The 14033-nt window shown below is 40.4% G+C and overlaps 1 protein-coding gene across 4 annotated transcripts in view; it reads right to left on the bottom strand.

Moving 5' to 3' along the window:
* TENM4 (teneurin transmembrane protein 4) overlaps positions 1 to 14033 on the bottom strand; it is a 601586-nt gene that overhangs the window by 512667 nt on the left and 74886 nt on the right. For all 4 annotated transcript variants that reach the window (XM_074918363.1, XM_074918372.1, XM_074918381.1 and 1 more), the window contains exon 2: positions 279 to 421. The gene's annotated coding sequence lies outside the window, so the exon portion shown is untranslated. The remainder of the gene's footprint in view (positions 1 to 278; positions 422 to 14033) is intronic.

Raw genomic sequence — 14033 nt, 5'->3', positions numbered from 1 at the left:
ATTAGACAATAAATTTAAAATGACACTGCAAATATAATTTAATGTTTTTTTCTCTTTTCATTTCTTTAAAGAAAAACAAGGATGGAATCAAGAGACAAATAATGATGCTTTAAAATATCATGAGGAATAGCTTGATTTATCAACTCCACTTAAATATAAACACACATCAAAAGAAAATGATAAATCTATAAATCCCACACCATGATAGATTAAGAGTTTTATTTCTTTCTCTCATTTTTACAAATAAATCTAAAAAAAAACAATGATAGTGTACTTACATATTTCAGATCCTCATCTGTCTAAGAATAGAAAGCACTCAAGTCATGTGTCAGAATAACTCGGGTGGTCTCTTCTCAATCCCCTTTTTGTGTTCACCATCCACAAAAATCAGTGCGCCACTGCAATGGTCCAGCCATCCTCACTACAGAAAAGGAGCCAGGTGTTGGGTGTCAGAAAAGACCGGCAGGGATTTGTAAAGGTTGTTTGCATGGCAGCTGTCAGGATTGTCCATGTAGGATCCTTCATAAGTTCAACGACCCAGATTCCCCCTAACTGTGAGCACTTAACTAAAGTAGAAACAGAAAATACTTTGGGTTGGAAGGGACCTTTAGAGGACATCTAGTCCAACTCCCCTGCCATAGGCAGGAATATCTTCAACTAGATCAGGTTGCTCAGAGCCCCATCCAACTTGACCTTGAAAGTACCTACATCACAAGCATGTTCTCCCCAGGCTACCATCTCATTAGACAGCAGCTGATATATGTCTCTGTGTCTGCAATGATATGGAGAACGGGATATCTTCCTTCATATCTACAGGACAACCATGCCCATGCTTTGATTTCCTCAGGAACCTGGGCAACCAGCACACAGTTATGGCATGGTCCAGGTTTGTTCCTACCCAAGATATATGGGGCACGCCACCATCCATGATTGGCTTCACAGTTTAGATGTGATCGCAAAAGCTGGATGAGGGGCAACTGTACACTAAATGTGAGGTGCTTCAAGCTGTGTGGAATGAAATTGGACCTAAGTTAGTATGCACACATATTTAAATCTGGAGAAAAAGAAAATATGCTTTCTATGTGACAGACCTTCTAACAACGACTGTTTTTATTATTTTTTTTTCTAGATTTCACACTTAATGATGGTAATAAAGCATATTTGTTTATTTTAAGAGATCACTAAAATACTGTAGGTTTACAGGGGTTTTTTTTAAGAAATTGGAGGAGAGAGACCCCTGTGTCTGACACCTGGATAAATCCAATTACTTCAACATACATCAAAAAATGACTGCCTCAGTCCCATGACCCGTATTGTTCAGACAATTTTCAGTGTAGTTTGGTAATATCTTGAACAATGTTTTAGCAGCTCATTAATTAATGGGGACTTGAACACAACTCTCAATTTTGTAGACACTTAAGTTTACTGTGAAGCATGTTTGGGGAATGTCACTCAGTGACAACACTGATAGGTGTTAACACGTGGCACAGCAGTGAAAAGGAGCCAGTATACGATCTTGCTAAAGGCCTATAGCTTCTGATAGGTCACAATTAGCACGCCCATCAGTGTTATCAAAAACACGGAAAAACTGTGACTGCAGATGTAAGACACAGCCCAACTCAGCCGTCCTCATAAAACTGTCCAGACCCACTACGGATGCCGTAGTTATCCTGACTGTCCTTCAGCTGCAATCCAGTCAGAAATGGGTTTCCTACATATCCCGCATCTTCTCTGCCAGTCTCTGGGCACCTCAAATGTCTCTGAGTTTATTATAAAGCTAAATCACAAGTCATGCATTGACAACAGGGCTCTGAGATCCCCCTCTCACCATTGCTACTTCCCATATGTAACGCCAGCACCACCACCCAAAAGCACTGCTTCAGGGGATGGGTTGCATACCTGGATGCCAACATTTTCACCTTGTATGCTGCCTATGCACATGCATGCATGTTATATCAGGGCTCTTTTTAATTTTTTTATTTTTAAATTATTATTCTTGCTTTTGTGTAAAAATTAAATAATGGTAATTCCAAAAAGCCATTATGTTTTGATTGTTAGGAGCTGACATAAATGGATTCCAGTAGAGATAATGTTATAAATGTTGATCATGTTACAAGTTGGCCCACCTACTGTCACTTCAGGAAGCAGAGGTTTAAATATAAATCTCCTATTTTTAACTGAGTTAATATTAGAACTGAAGGAGGAGATGTTCAGCTGGGGTAAATAGTAGCTTCGCTGATGTAAGTGGCACTATGCTGATTTACGGCAGCAAAGCATCTGTCAGAAACAGCTTATCTTCTCTTCGCCAACTGCTCCATTAATGTGTTTATAATATTAATTCAACAAGGAAAAGAAAAATTATAACACAAAGAAAAGTCCAGATTATTCAAAGGTATCTGGCAAGTCCTGACAAACTTCTGTGAGTAAATGAATGGAAATATAGAGTGTGTGTCTTAGCCCACTAGACTGTTTCAAATCCCTGAGCTAAAATCTGCCTGTTAAATACCTGTGTTTTGTTTACAACGAACAGTATATTCCAGACATAATTAAAATGAAGAAAATTGGCATTGGATACCTTAGAAAATTGGTATTGGATACCTCTTGACGATAAAAACAAAACAAAACAACTCCCAAACCCAAGGTATTAAATGAAAGTAATTTTATATAGTCCAACCATTCATTTATGTTTTCTTCTTGAAGCTGCAGTTCCTGGAGTACTGTGAGTAAGATTATTATAAAAATAAGAACAGAACTGTCAGATTTTGTTACTAAATTAGAAATAGGAGTTCTGTATTTGGAAGAAAAATAAAAAGGAAAAAATGCCCTAATGTTTAAAACTCACAATTCTAAATACCTTAATTTATCTTGCGTTATTAAATATTCTAGAACTGGGTATTAATTTTGGGTGTCTACTCCACAGCGCTTGGACTTTGTAATACTATATAAACAACCCTTACAAAAATCTAATAAGTTTAACTCAAGAGGAACCTTACTTCTCTGAAATTCCAACTAAGGAGCCAAAGTTGTGTTTTCTTTTTAAATTACTTTCTCTATCTTTAACTTAGGTGTTTAAAGACTCCATAATGAAGCATAGCACAGAGTAAAGCATAGAGGGGCTGAGACTATGAGCTTTTGGGAGATTAAGGGCGGCAGAGCCGCTCACTTTTTGTTACATTAACCTGCCCAGGAAAGCAATTCCCTCCACAGCCCCCATGTTCAATCCCTGTAAGTGGAGACATATGGTAGTTCTGTGATACAGAGAACACACTGTAGTAGTTTTATTGATACTGGGACTGCTTCTTAGCCAGCATAAGTCTTCTCTGCTCAGCTACGAATTGATCCCATTGACTCCTGGCAAAGGGAGAATTGTCATAAAGGTTAATGCTGCTCTTGCGGTCAGATTCCTGCTCTGAATTGCCCTCCGGAGGTACTTCTCTCCACTGACTCCAAAGAGATTTGCTGATTAAACTTAGGCTAGAGCTAACTTTTGTGCCTCTGCTGATTTGGTGGGCTTGATTTGTAATGGTGTGCTTTGGACTTTGTGAACAGCTGGTTCATAATTCTCACATGTGAGTGTATTGATGGAAAACCATCAGAAGTGGCAATGGGAGTGCTGCAAGCTGTGCACGGCCATCACTGTCTTCTCATCTGGTAGAATGTCAAGATGAGCAGAACCTCTCCCTACATCCCTCTTCTGCCTGTCCATTATCTGAGGACAGCAACCATTAAAACATTTCAAAGCCCAGATCCCAATCTTTTCACATCGAATTAACATGAGATTGTTGGTTAACATGAAGTACTTTGAATGGGAAAGCTGCTATGTTTTCTTGCAAGGACCTTGCGAAAGGGGTTTCCAGCTCAGATCCCTGTCTAAAGGACAAAATGTGTTGGCTATGTGGCACAACACTGCACACACACATACACATGGAGATCGTTTCATATTTTCTCTTTCCCTCCTCAGATTTCTCTCCTGCAGCCACCAGCTTCTCTGCTAACCTTGAAACTGCAGGGAATTTCATTCTGTGGCTTGTGCTGCCTCCAAAGCAGAACTGCAGGACCTCAGTTCCTCCCTAGAAATTATGTCTCCTTGAGTCATTATTCCCTTTTGGCCTCAGACCACTTCCTGCAATTTCACTGAAAACAGTTTCATATGAGCTATTAATCCATGAAGCCTAAACTAGCCTGGATCCACCAGTATTCCTTAGATGCATTTTCCATTTCTCCTGTCCCTGAACTTTGGTCGAAATAGAACCAAAAAGGTTCAGACAGGTTTTGGCCCATTCTACACTGCTTATCATCACCTAAATACTGTTTCCTTTCCACCTCCAGTTTTCTGCTGCAGACTACGATTTACCAAATCCATTGTTCTTGAAGAAATCTGATGATTTGTAAAAGCTGAAATGTTAACTATTGAAACCCTTGCGTATATCCGCAAATGATTATGCAAGGCTGAAGGAACAATGCCAGATGAGCAGCTGACATTCCCATTTAACATTAGTAGGAGCAGGCACATTAATTGGCTATGATACCAGTACCGTCCTCCAGCATTAACGAAACTCTTCTTGATCCTGAATGTACCACCAGAACATCCTTTATTAAATAAGATTAATAATACTGAGGCCAAGGGTCACCCTGCTTCAGCGGAGAAAGCTCAATTATTTATGGATACTTCACTCACTAAGGCACCAACAGGTTACCAAGCCTTGTAAAGGGAGATTTTGGGTCATTATTCTACACATATGCATCTCTTGTATCAGTGAATCAACAGCAGAGAAATGAGAACATTTGAGGCCTTTAAAGCTTCTGGGCTGGGGGAGGGTGTTTGAACACTGGAACAAGCTGCCGAGAGAGGCTGTGGAGTCTCCATCTTTGGCAATATACAAAACCTGACTGGACACAACCCCGAGCTGTTGTAGCTGACCTTGCTTTGAGCAGTGTGGGTTGGACTAGATGATCTCTAAGGTCCCTTCCAGCCTCTGTGATATTGTGTGGTTTCTATGTCCCTAAGATCTCCTGAACCAAGTAACAAGGGATAGGACAAGAGGGAATGGCCTCAAATTGCACCAGGGAAGGTTTAGACTGGATATTAGGAAGCATTTCTTTCCAGCAGGGGTTGCTGGGCGTTGGAATGGGCTGCCCAGGGCAGGGGGGGAGTCCCCATCCCTGGAGGGGTTGAAGAGTCGGGTCGACATAGCGCTGAGGGATCTGGTGGAGTTGGGAACTGTCAGTATGAGGTCAATGGTTGGACTGGATGATCTTCAAGGTCTTTTCCAACCTAGACAATTCTGTGAAGATGAAGTCATGTAAGTGGGTTTCCAGGTTTCTGTCCCCAACTCTTCCATGTACTCACACAAAAGCCAAAATATTCATCATGGGCCATGGTTGCCAGCTGCTTCACAAAGGCAAGAAGAATCTCATCTTGAGAGACTGATACCAACTGATACCATTTTTCTTGCGTAGTCACCAACTGAGCATGTGAAAAACAAACCAGTGGCCATTGCTTACTATTGTCCCTGCAGAATTCCCTGCAGTTAAGTGATCTTGTCTGCAAAATGGGATGCACTTGACCCTACAGGGCACAGCTGCTATGCAAACATCATGTATTATTACAGGCACACCAGAGAAATGGCTTTGTGTGTCATCTTTGTCACCTTGGTTAGTCCAGACACAGTGATACAATCCAATAGATCTGCATCAGGATGGAGGAAGTAAAACACTGATAATTTTATTGGCGTGTTGATCACACACTGCAAGTAGGGGAAACAAAATGTTTCTTTCAAGTGTGGCTTTCACCTACTTTTACTTCAGTTGGCAAGAAATGATTGTGACCCATTTCACTGGAGGAAGATCATATTTCCTGGGGACTCTGAAAGGACCAGCTGGGTCCAGTCCATTTTGCCACTGTCAATTAAGTTTTGCTCTGGCACAATTTCTACTTGCTGGCCACAAGTTTCTACTGTGGCTGCGCTTGATACACATAGACTTTGATGTTATCAACCCACCTTTATACAGCCTGTTGACTAATGTGTGGATCCTATCACAAATTACATTTTTCCCCTCCCTTTATCACCCGATCTTTTGATATCGGGAAAAAACAGAATGCTTGTTTTTTTCTCTCTCTCCATGGGGCTTGGGTACTTTTTTCTCAGTATGTTAGAAAATTTCCTCCATACTTGGAATGAAGCATTTTGTTTGCACACAACACACACTACTGGGGAATTTTCCATGCTGACACGATGTCAGGCTGGCACGTATGCTTTATACCTGCGCAGCCAAAGGAACTGGCAGATGGTTGGTGACAAAAGGAGCATCCCATGGAGCTGCAGGAGAACCGTCTCAACAGATCCAAGATTTCAGAGCCTGGAAGACACTGTGCAAAAGCCCAACCATAGCACTGCTCAGCATTCCGCCAGAAGCAAGGCAGGTGCTTGAAACATTTGCCAGGATTCCCTGACTCAAAAGGGTTTAGTCTCCAAGCCAGAAATAAATCCAGCAAATGGGTGAGGGATCCTCTTACAAAGAGATCTAAGGGCAACTGCCTGGTGTAGAACAGCATCTACATCCTTGGCCCTGTGACGTTTGATAGCAAGAGGACAGACCTCTCCAAAATTCTCCTTCCCAGGACCCAAAGCAGGACAGCCTGTGAGAACAAGGGAGAGCAATAAGAATGCAAAACATCAAATGAAGTGTAGCTCAAAGAGAAGGAGATGTGCTATCCAGCAGGTCTCCTTTGATCTTGGGTCTCCAGGACCACAGCATCCACCACCCAACAGCATTTGGTGTCAGGGACCAATGTATAGGAGAAATGAGGCTATTTATGGTTCAGTGCTGCATAAACACATGAGATGTAACCCTTGCTGATGGGGTTCGGGAGGAGGCAGTGAAGACTGTTGAGCTCAGTATGTTAGACTTGTCAGATCTGGATCAGTCCTGCTCCCTGCTTGACAGCTTCATATTTCATGTCATCTTCCTCTAGTAGGCAAGTGACATACTTGGGAGTTCTGTCTCCCATCTAAACTTGATAAAGAAAAATATTTTCTGCATCCTTCCTTCTTCGAGTTGGTGAAAGACAAAAGAGGAAAGATATAGGGGTTTTGCAACATGCTGTAATTTATTTTCTTAAATCCTCTTCCCTGTGAACTTTTCCAGTACCTGTCCCTGCTCCTTCTCCAAATTTCCCATGCTGCAACTGCAACATATTGATGTGATTCACAGTTTTGGTTAAGCAATGGTGAACCCGTGCAGAATAGGTTGAGCCTCCTCCTTTTAAAAAAGAAATGAACTGTAGGAAATATCATTGCATCTAATCTGTCTTCAGACTCAGGAAGATTCTTCTGCACCTCTGCATTTCAGAAGATGACCTTTATCAGATGTAAAGCCTACAAATACGTTCTGACTGTGTAGGGCAGACTACGGATATGGGATTTGATGTACAAATGTAACAGCTCTTCTCCTATCATACATCATCCAATACAGCCCAGATGCAATGTCACAGAAAGGAAATCATAAAGTAGATGGAACAAACATAAAAAAGTAGAGTATAACTTGACAATGGGGAAGAGCACCCCAAGTAAAACAATTCATACTGAAAGGCCAATGGAGTACTGTGGAGTTAGTCTCCCTAGAGGAGTCAAGGGAAGCCAGGTACAATATTATCTCTCTAAATGCAAACATTGTTTGAGAGTCACAGTGCTTCTGTGATCAGGCCAGAAAGAACAAGAGAGCTCTTTCCTGAGTAAGAGACTGGGCTTGCTGGTGTAGGAAGCATTGTGCACACTGATGACCTAGGGCATCGATTTCATGATCAGGAAACCCCGAGACCTGCTTCAGCTTTCCCATAATAAGTGGATTGAATGCATTCATCAAACCTGAAATTTCAGGGCTCAAAGTTCAAAAAGCTACCAGAGGCAAAATCATTCCCGTCCTTCCTACTTCTCTTGTCCCTTCTAAAAACAACCCCGCTATATTTTTTTTCTTTCCATTTGACTGAAATCACCTGGGACTCAATTATCTTTCTGGGATGGAAACCATATGCCATTTCATGTTCTTGCATAAGGTTAAGCTGCATATGATGAAACCGATCAATTAAATCCTGTGGGAAGAGAAGGGAGGGTGAAACCTGGTCAGGAGTTAGCGTTCTCATTTACAGACAACCTAATCCAAGGTATCGTATCAAACACATATAGAAATTTGCTTGCCCACAAGGAACGCAAGAGAGAAAGTGCTGCCTGTGTTGTCATAAAACTAATCTGGGGAACATTAAAGTGGGGAACATTAATGTAAAAAAGATGGGGACATGCACTGCTGAAGACTGGTAAGAACTGGACTAAGGAAAGGTTGAATTATTTAATAAACCAAGTTTTCTGTCTGTTTTGGTTTGTTTTGTTTTGTTTTGTTTAGTTGCAGACCGCTTTGAACACAGCAGATACTCTGCGGACCTGCGTTTGCAGAGTCCAGACTTCTATGTGGGTCTATGCTTGTCACTTCACTTTAGTCCAGGAACAGTCCCCTAAAATGCTGGACTGAGTTTCCAATCTATCTGGCATGAGATGTTGGTTCTTATCATTGTGGATGGTTTTCCTTCAAGCTAGAATATGGATTTTTTTTTTTTTTTGTGCTGGTCTGGCAGGGATAAAAGAGAAGGGAAAACAGATGTTGAGGCACTCCATTAGGCCTCACACTGGTCAAATTCCATGAACACAAAAATTGCAAGTGGAAATAAGATCTACAGCCACATGCAAGCAACTGTAGGGAAACAGTGCAACTCAAGCTAAGGCCCATTTTCAAATAAATTCTTGATAAACCCTAAACCAATAACCTGTAACACTTAATTTCCTTGTCAAAGAGCAACTTTCTCTTTGCCAGTGAAAAAGAATAACTCTGAGAACCACTCAGTCCACAGCTCTGAAGAGTTTAGGTTGTACCTAGGGTAACATTTCAGCGCAGTTACACTTCCCCGGCATCTAGCATTTGGAAAGTGTGTTACTGAAAAGAAAGAGGCACAAACACACACAGATGTCTACTGTTCTGGCTTCAAATAACTCTTGTGAAGACAGAGGGGTGTATATATATCGGTGTGCACGTGTGTGGGCATGCATGGGAAAGCAAAGTGAGCTTTATTTTTACTCTGAATCCCACCTACACAAAGATCCTAATGTTATCCCCTGGAATGAGGTAAGAAACATGATCATTAGGTTCCAAGACCTGCCTGAAACTACAGTTTTTGTAGCCCTGAATGAGCGGCAGCCAGGGAGATCAGATGAACTGCATTTAGAAGTGAGGCAGTGAACTGGTACAAGGAGAAAGTGCTTTTAGTGATCAATATGAAAACAGGGGGCTTTCACCTAACCACAGCGAGGATGGCAAAGAGGAATTTGGGCAATATAATATGGGATAAAAGGGTAGATAGCCTCTTATTTCAATCTAAAGACTTAATGACGCTTATTAAAAGGCTGTTACTGGGTTTCATGGAAGAATTATGGCCCTCTACTTCTTTCCTTAGAACGAATGGCCTGACAGGGAAAGGCAAGGTTTTTTAAGTCCTTGGTCCTTGTTAAGGAGGTGCTCCTCTCCTTTCTCTGTAACTTTGCCCAAAGATCATCTCATGCAAACAAGCAATTCACGTGCATTGTTTATATTTGAAGTCCACTGCCTCTGGCTGTACACAATGCCATTCAGCGGGCAGCACATTCACACAACAGCACTTGGGTAATAAATTATTATGATTTCATTCATGTAACAATTGTTAAGATTTGGGTCAACTTTACTGGTGAGTGAGAGCACTGAAATAACAACTGGCCTTATGCTTAAGAAAATCCTTTTGGCCAAAGTCAGGTCTACAGGAGACACATTGAAGTCAACGAACTTCCAGCAGGTGAGCTGGGCTGCACATTTCTGATGGGGAAATCTTTCCACCACTGCAGCACTTCCTTATAGCTGTCATTTGCTCTATGAATTACTGCTTTCTCGTCAGATTTACCTCCCCTTCTACTTGAAAACAGTCATCTGGGGAATAGGCTGGGAACCAAACAAAACCTCCTAGAGGTTAATGTGGCAACAACAACAACAACAAAAAGGAGCTGGTCTACCTCTTAAACATGGGGGCTGAACCACACGGGACTTGTTCAGCTACAAGAATCCAATCGTTCTGTATCTGAAAGCAACAGGCAGTGCTGCTTTTCTGGCACTGGATATCAACGAAGTGGTTTGAGCTCACCGTTACTAGATTTTTTTAGACTACTTAGTGTGCTTCAAAGCCTCATAGTTCTTCAGCAGTGACTAGCAAAGACAATTCGGATGAATTAGTGTCTCATAAAAAGATCTATTAATTAGCTCTTCAACTAATGTTAAGAAATCCCATATGGCATTTGAATGTAAGTAGACAAAGCGCTGGCATTCCTATACTTCTACAGTAAAGAGACATGGGGCAGAGATATGTCCTGGGAGACAGGAGTCCAGAGCACCAAACTGCCCTTCTTCTTGTTAGATTAATTAATCTCATCAGCATAAACTGGCCTTTTGGAGGTTAAAGAACTATCCTCCCACTTATTGTAGAACAAACTATGGGAGATCGGTTTAGATATAGTTATCTAAAATTAGATAAACTGCGCCAAACTTATGAAAAGCCACGTTGCTCTTGTATTATTCCTGAATGTGAATTTGTCTTACATGCGAAATGCAACTTCAGGGCTAAACTGAACTAGTTTCCAGAGGGCACCTAGCGATCCAAGATGTAGATTCAAATACCTTTCAAACTGTAAAATGTGAGAAATTTTTAAAAGTTAAATATTTTCAGACATGTAGAACATGTGAGAACATTCCTTTAGAAATTAACATAGCGGGGAATCAAGCGATGATCAAATGAATGAAATTAAAGAGACTTTCTTCTGTTGCGTTCCTTGAATAGTAATTTATGAACCAGAAAGTAAATGCACAAAGAATCTTAAATCACAACCAATCACCCCAGCAAAACTTTTACACTCACTTCACACTACTAAAAGGTTTAAAAGCCAGAACAACTGCAACAGGAGATCAAGTCCAACTTTACTGGAACAAATTGTGCTTTGAATTATGTTGGTGCAGTGCCACAGAAGTCAATGGGATATGACCTTCGCAACTAATGAAAGAGGTCCACTACATTTGTCCTACTCAGCTTGGCTGCAGAGCTACTTTGCACATTCTATGCACAGCCTCTTGTTCCCTCTCTTAGGATAAGTAAAAAATTTGTAGTTAAAATATAAGCTATTGAATGTGAGAGACGCTCTTTTACAGCAAATCCTCCTGGTAATAAGGACAATACACTGGAAACTGTAGACTAGATTTACATGAAAACTGATATAACTTGATGAGCTTGACTCAAAGTCCTTTTACTGTGAGATCTCTTTGTAAAGGAGCAGATTTGCTATGAGGTGTAGGAAGTTGGCAAGCATTTGAGAGCGTTGCCCAGTGCAGCTCAAGTTATTGCAGTGTGACTGCAAATCAATCATGAAGCAGATCCTCATCCTTTGCCTCCTTCCCACCCTCATCACATCTGATCCCAGCCCTGCATATGACAGTGGGGTAAAGAAATTCCTGAGATGCTCACACCTAAAATTTGGGGTGTGGCAGACATTCCCCTGACAATTCTGCTGAACATGTATTTGGGAAATGCCAACAGAAATGAGTGTGTTTATTCTTTAAGAAACAGATTCAGTTAACAAGGGGAAGGAGGAGGAAAGAGGGAGGCAGTGCAAATAATGAGAAATTAATATAAATATCATTACCCATAAATATTAAAGCAGATTAACAGATTATGAGATAAAAAAGCAAATGGAGCTTCCATAGTTTAAGGTTCTAACATCATTAAGGTTCTATTTCCTGTCAACTTGTTATAAGTTAATTGCCATTAATTTTTCATAGCTAAACAGCGGAAGAAATGAGATTCCTGTATTATTGGTCATACACTCTAGCTGTGAAGGGAGTCCAATGTGAACAGAATGTGATGAAAAAGTCTCATCACAAGAAAACTGAAATTATGTCTGGAAAAGGCTTACTAATCCATACCCTTGCCACTGCAAATTCTTCTGTACTATAGAGAATCCGATGAAGTATGCCACTCAAACAAGGTTTAAAAGTGACTCAGTGATTTAGGATTTTTAACTGTTAATTGACTAAATTAATTTTTTTTAGTGAAACCCCTCAGCAAGTAGTCTTTAACTGCTATACACTATATGGCCATACACAATTAGAAATATGTATTAGAAAAGCATCTGAGCTAATTGCAGGTGACAGGGTTTATCCTTTATTTTCAATGCAAACAGCTCACTGTTTCCTTCTCATTTTTTATAATGATGCTGTTTTGATGAGTAAATATTGAGGAGTTTGCTCAAACTACCTTCTTTAGATATCTAACTTAGGCATCTTGAATACTTTTCTCATTGACTATTTATAGAATTTCAGGATCTGATAGACCCGTATGGGAAAGTAGTCTAAATCAGTCATTTCTACCCTGATCTTGAGGTCGCAAGAAATACATGATGACTTCTGGTATTCACAAAGTGTTTTGCACATCCAAAGCTTTTTTTGGAAGACTGTATCACCACTACATCATCAACAAAATAACAAGGATGCTGGGCTTCCAACAGTGTGGGCACCAGCGAAAAAGTCTATGCAGTGGCAGGATAAATATTAACCTGTTCTTCTGAATAGAAAAGTGTGTACGTGTAGTGCATCAGCTAAAAGGCTGCAGTCAATTCATAAATCTCTGTGTTGACCCACTACTTGTCTAGTAGTTGACCCTTTACTTGCAGAAAATCACAAGGAGTTAATTTTTATTCCCCACAGTGGTTCAGAAAAATAACTTCATGCAAGGTCATCATGAGATGTGTAACACAACTAGCAATAAACTTGCAGGATACCCCATGTCATCAAATGCACAAAATGCACAATCTGAAAATATAGGTTGCCAAATTTCATTTAATTTCATTTTAATTAAAAAGTTACTTGTAACAAATGCCAGAACAAATTAAATTCCGATTAACTTTTTCATGATGACAACCCCTTTTAATTAGGAAAATGTCTTCCACCATATACTTCAGAAAATTCTTTAAGTCACAATGCAGCAGGAATTTCTTCCTGCTTTATAGCGCTTTTTTTTTTTTTTTTTTTTTTTTGTTTGTTTAACATAATCCCATCATGCCTGTCTTTGTCACCTTGGGATAACAGAAACAATCTTTTCACTTTATCCTCCGAGTGCATGACTTTCTTTTTCCTACCATGTCAGGTTGTTCAGCCCCTTAATGATTTTTGCTGCTGTTCTCGGAATTCCCTTCAATTTGTCAACATCCATCACTAGATTCAAGGTGCAATCTCATCACTGCCATAGAGCAAGAAAATCACCTCCCTGTGGACAAAGGAATGAACACTCTGCACGCACAGACGCAAATCACACCATCCCTTTTTGTCATCCTCCAGCATTCCAGCATGCATATACATTATTTGCTGTCTGCCGAAACCCCAAGGTCTCCGTTGACATTTCTGCTTTCCAGGTATCTTTGTCTGACTTAATAACTGTGCTTTAGATTATTTCCCTCTCAGATTTATTAGCCCACATTTTTCTAGGTCAAATTTCATTTTGTTACTTGAAGCACATAATTCTGACAACTCCCATTCTCCTTGCGCTATTTCCTGGTAATTAAACATAGCTTATTATTTTGAGGCAGAAGTTGGAAGGCCCTTACTAAGATTTGGATAGGGATTGATCAGAGAAGTTCAGTCCTTTTATCCCTTTATGACTTGTTCTGATCCTACTGAGTGCTACACTCTTGTTCACTGGTAAGAAACTCATCTTTTTTACCATCAGTGTGACTGACTGTACAGGTGCCAAAAGGCAGTCCTGGAACTCTCTTATTACCCTTGCATGGTGGTCGGAAAGAAAAATGCAACCATCCTACGTAACTTTTGGTATCTGTAGTGTAGACAATCCAGTCTAAGCAACCCTATAGTTAATGGAATTAAAAAATTGTCATGTTCAGGTTACAACTAGTACCACCCTG

The sequence above is a fragment of the Athene noctua genome, chromosome 1, assembly GCF_965140245.1.
Source record: "Athene noctua chromosome 1, bAthNoc1.hap1.1, whole genome shotgun sequence".
NCBI lineage: Eukaryota > Metazoa > Chordata > Aves > Strigiformes > Strigidae > Athene > Athene noctua.
This window is presented reverse-complemented; position numbering and strand designations above follow the sequence as displayed.